The sequence below is a fragment of the Canis aureus genome, chromosome 1 (genome assembly GCF_053574225.1).
Source record: "Canis aureus isolate CA01 chromosome 1, VMU_Caureus_v.1.0, whole genome shotgun sequence".
Classification (NCBI taxonomy): domain Eukaryota; kingdom Metazoa; phylum Chordata; class Mammalia; order Carnivora; family Canidae; genus Canis; species Canis aureus.
In genome coordinates, this window is record NC_135611.1 from 56,160,195 (window position 1) to 56,165,193 (window position 4,999).

The following is a 4,999-nucleotide window of genomic DNA, read 5'->3' on the forward strand; positions in this document are numbered from 1 at the left end:
CCTCTCCTCCATGGCAGGGTTTGGGTCGATGGGGTGGGGGGCTGGTTGCCAGGGGACCCAGTGGGGAGCCAGCTGGGGGGAGGTTGACTCAGCCAGTGGCCAATGGTTTGGCTGCTCCTGTGCGTGTGACGAAGTCTCCACGGGAGCCAACAGGACAGGGTGCAGAGAACTTCCCTGAGGGGAGACAGCGAGAGTTTATGTGCACCAAGCCGGCCCCCGAACTCCACGGGGACAGAAGCTCCTTTGTTCAGGACCTCGCCCCGTGTATCTCTTCATCTGGCAGTCAATTCCTATCCTTTAATATTCTTTGTAATAAACCGGTAATTTAGTGACTAAACTGGTTTCCTGAGATCCATGAGCCACTCTTGCAAATTAATTGAGCCCAAGGAGGGGGTCGTGGGAACCTCTGATTTGCAGCCAGCGGGTCGAGAGCACAGGTGACAGCCTGGACTTGGTCTTGGCCATCCTGTGGGGCTGTGGGGTCCACCCTGTCTCCAGGCAGACGCTGTCACAACTAAATTGTAGGCCCCCCCTCCCCCCTGCTTGCTGTGGGAGGAAGCCCACCCCCATGCTGGAATGTGGTCCAGAATCCATTTAACGGATTTAACAAAAACCCCAGGTATTAGGTTTCAGGCCAAAAGTAGCCCTAGTCATTTCTTCACTGGCAGGTATTTTTTTTTCTTAATTCAGGATTTAAACCCTTCCCAGGGACCACATAGGTCTATAAAAATATGAAAGCACAACTCCCTCCTCCCTCCTTCCCTCCTGTCTCCCTCCTTCGTCTTCCTTCCTTCCTTCCTTCCTTCCTTCCTTCCTTCCTTCCTTCCTTCCTCCCTCCCTCCCTCCTTCTTTCCTCCTTCCCTTCCTTTTCTTTTTCCTATCCTTTGTTTACACTTGCACAATTGGAGCTTCCCCCTCCCACACAAGAAATATTTGGGACAGACTGCTCTCCATCTGGAGTGCTCCATGTTGCAGGCAATAGTTCCCGCATCCGTGATTCCAGGGCCTGCATATCACCCGCGCAGGGGGAGCCGGAGCGTTGGGATCGGGGACTCGTGGACGTGGAGGCGCACTCGGGGGCTCCGGTTCCAGGACTTGCAGATGCAGAGGCGCACTTGGGGTGCTTGCAGGTGCAGAAGCCCACTGGAGGGGCTCGCAGGCGCGAAGGTGCACTCGGGGTAGCACACACTCTGGAGCAGCTGTTTGTAGACACATGGCCATTTTTCTGAGTTTGCAGTGGGGACTTTGGTCAACATTCCAGATAAGCATAAAATGTGTTTTCTCACTCACGTCGTCTGTGTGAGATACTGTCCCAAATGTAAGTGTAGACTAAAAAGTCTCTTCCTTAAAAAAGAAAGATTATCAAAATGTAACTCCATGACTCCAATAATAGGGCCAGAAATAAGACACCTGGGCACCTGACCCAGGGTAGCATCTCCAAAGACTAGGTAAAAGAAGACACCCCTAGAGATTATAAAAATACACATATCCAGATATATATGACCCGTGTGACTGATAGAATGATTGAGTGTGAAGATCTTAACCTAATAGCTTAAAAAGTGACCCGTGTCCATCAGTGAGCAGGAAAGTGAAGACCGGTCTTGGGTTAGATGTGACACCTTCTGTGCTCAGACTGTGACCTGCTTAAGTGACTGTTTCTGGACCCGCCACAGAAACACATCATAACCCACAGTTAGCACTGGAAAGATGCTCCTGATGATGCAGCAAAGCTGCTCAAATGGCAACGATGCCATTTCCCGAGGTGAAGCATTTATTGTTGGGAGTCAACGGTGCAGGCCCCCTGCGTGTCATCGTGGGTACAAGCTGCCCTGGAGTCGGGGCGTGGAGACCTCGCTTACCTCTCACTTCCCACGGCTTGTCAGCAACATAGCCCCGAGCTTTCTAGGAGACCGGACAAAATGCTCTTTCATTCTTTTCCTCCTTCCAAATGGATCTCTATGACTGCCATTCACGGGACTGTCCTACTCCTTGCAAAGGCAACCATTATGCTCTCAGTTCTGGGCTCCCACACTTGAAACACCAACCAGGCAACGAGAGGAGGAAGAGCGTTGTCATAAGGCAAGGGCATCAGGACAAGAAAGGTGCCTGGTGGGAAAACCTCTCTGTGGTCCCAGATGGAGAAGACCGTGCTGGACGACACTCCTGGCTTCCATCGCGAGAGGTTCTGTGCTGTCGATCTTGGCCTCCCGGTGACCCCGGCACGGAGGTCCCCCTGTAGCTGGCTGCCCTGCGTCCCCTCCATGACAGTGTGGCCTACCTGTTCCCACATCAGTGGTTCCAACAGGAGCTCTTTGGTGGCAGCTGCTTCTAGGCCTCAGATCTCGGATTGTGATCACGTTCCATTAAGGTCCCTGCAGAATAAATGGAGTAGGAAGTGCCAGTTTTATTTGCAAATAGGGAAAAAGTGAGTTACAAATGCTTGCACCAGTTCAAGATCCCTGCCATGGAGGCAGCAGCAGAGAGACCCCCATCAGCCTGCTTTCCTGGTCCTGAGCATGCCCATGCCTGCACCTCATACTTACCTGCCTTCCATGCCTGCGTGAAGAGCAAGCATTCACTGGGAAAGCCATGGTTACGGGAAACCTCCCACACACCCCCATTTCTCTAGGGCTCTTTCTGTGGCAAGGAATGGAGACCCACCCCTGGAACCCTGGAGGTGAGAGGGGTTTCAGAACAAACTCAGTTCTCATGTTGTGTGAGCACAAGGAAAAAGCCTCTTGCACGGTGCAGCAGACCTGGGGATGCACTCAGGGGGTAAGGGTCGGTCCCCCACCCTCACGGATGCTTGCTGTTGCTCCCCTGCGCTCCTCTTCCCCAGGCTGCTGACCCCGGCGTGTCCAGCCTGCCCTCTGCTCAGAATCCCTGTTCTGGCTTGGATGAGCACCTGGTCAGCCCCAAGGCCTCCTCAAGCCCTGTGTCTCCGCTAGAACGAGGCTACTGCCCCTGTCATTCGATGGTGCCCCCAGGACAGACGTCTGTCCACCATCCTGACTCATCGTCGCCCAAGCTGTCTGCAGGATTAACTGAGATGTGGACCTACCAAGTCGACTTGAGACCATTATACTTCTCCCCTAACTTGTAGAGAGGTGTCTTCTACTTCCTAAAATAGGCACATTCCTGAAATAAAAATGTGGACATCGTATTTATATTCTCCAAGTCCTGTCCTAAATCTTCTGGAAGTTCAATAATCAAATAACAGAAATTCTTGGCCAATTGTTCAATTTCTTTCCTTAAAATGGAGATCAGTCTATGATCTCTGAAACATAGGGGGAGTGAAATCCATGCTCCAAGTTGGCAAACACAATTTTCTGGTGTCCATTGCGTATTTCCAAAGATAATGTTAGATTTCTAAGTTCAGAGGATGGGGCTGGTGGGATGGTGGTATTCCTGGCCTGCCCTGAGCAGACACAGTGCAGGTGATGGAGATGTGTGCCGGGGCCTCACGGAGAAGAGCCTGGCCCTGCTGGTGTCCAGACCCAACCAGCCCGGGTCAGGGCGGTCCAGCCATCGGGACTGACAGGGATGTTAGGAACATACTGCTCTGTCCCCAATGTGTCCCTGTGATGCTTCATAACTCGCCTGGGAACGGTGTGTGGCTAAAGCTGCCGACCGAGGGCTCCCACTCACCTCTGCTCTTCCAACCTGCAAACAAGTCTGACATTTTGAGGCTATACCTGGAAATGTGCACTGCTTTGCTGAATACATTGACCCCAATTCGCCACAACCAACGAGTGAGTCAGTTTTCTCATTTGTAAAACAGAGACAATACTGGTAATTATGGTCTCCCAGGTCAATTGTGGGGAGTGAATGGCTTGCTTTCGCATCGAGAGTTACACATTCACGTCCTAGGTAAGGGTTGGTGCTCAGAGCACAGAAGGCTCTCATTCGTTACCGCGTGAGCACTTTCACATTCATCTAGCTAGCTTTGTGTTGTGTTCTGATTCCATCCATGACAGATAAGGATCTTGACCCTGCCCCCCATCTTGACCTCATAGGAGAGTGTCTGTCCTAGATGAGACGGCCGCAGGTGACAAGAGCGGGGCCTTCCGGTGTCCATTGCCTTCCTTAGTGATCACTAGGTCCTCACGGCCAGAGAAGCAGCCCAGAGATCACTGGGCAGCACCCAGGTCATCTCTCAGTAAACTGTCCTTGGATTCTCAACAAGTCTTTAAAACAGGAGGAAATCCGATCTTTGTTCCTTTTAATGAATAAAATGCCGTCGTGCTGGAGTGTCAGAGGTTGGGCTTGGAGGGAGACGAGGGTGTCAGGTGTGTGTGTGTGTGCATGTGTGTGCGCACAGGTGAACATCAAGGTGTTTCAAGACTGCCCAGACTGCACTTGAGAGCTGAGCTCTGAGGATCTCTGCTATGTAGAGTGGGGTCACAGGGCATCCCAAAGGCTTCCCTCATGAACATTCGCCCCTGGCGGCCGCTCTGTGTTCTGGCTAAGGTCCCTGCAACTGTGTAAGCCCAGGAGTGACCCCCATGAAAAGGAGTGGAAAAGAGTCTTCTGGGTGTGCAAGCCGTGTGGCCGATGGCTGATGGACAAGCTACCTGTCACCACGTGTGGGAAGAGGGGGAGCTCATGCAGCAGGCTGCCAGCTGTCCCCACACCATCCTGTCCCCAGCATCTCCTCTGGGATTCTAGCCCCGTTCCCTGTTCCCTGTGGGCTCCAACACAACAACCCTGGTCACCTGCTCATCTTCTCTGGGTTCCCCTTTGCCCTGGGGGCACAGACGCAGCCTGGGCAAGGACAGCAGGCAAGTAGGGGGCCCGAGGACCCACAGGGGGTGAGTGGCATCCTCCCAGAGTGGACCCTACTTGCAAAGGAGGCACGGTCCTGAGGACACAAAGAAGGTCCTCAGGGATCCGGGGTCCCAGTCTGAGCCTGTTGTCATGGTCAGAAGGCAGAGTCACGCTGGCCTCTGCCTGGGAGTGGGGGGTGGGGAGCTGCTAGATTTCTTAGGAGCTCTGTCTC

At 53.0% G+C, this 4,999-nt stretch overlaps 1 long non-coding RNA gene across 1 annotated transcript; it reads right to left on the minus strand.

Annotated features, from left to right (window-relative positions):
• Positions 1-882: 882 nt before the first annotated feature.
• Positions 883-3,927, minus strand: LOC144285493 (uncharacterized). Its single transcript, XR_013353769.1, has 3 exons — positions 3,649-3,927; positions 3,062-3,138; positions 883-2,372 (listed from the first exon to the last, which is right to left on the minus strand). It is a non-coding gene; the product is annotated as an uncharacterized LOC144285493 (long non-coding RNA).
• Between the last annotated feature and the right edge of the window lie 1,072 nt (positions 3,928-4,999).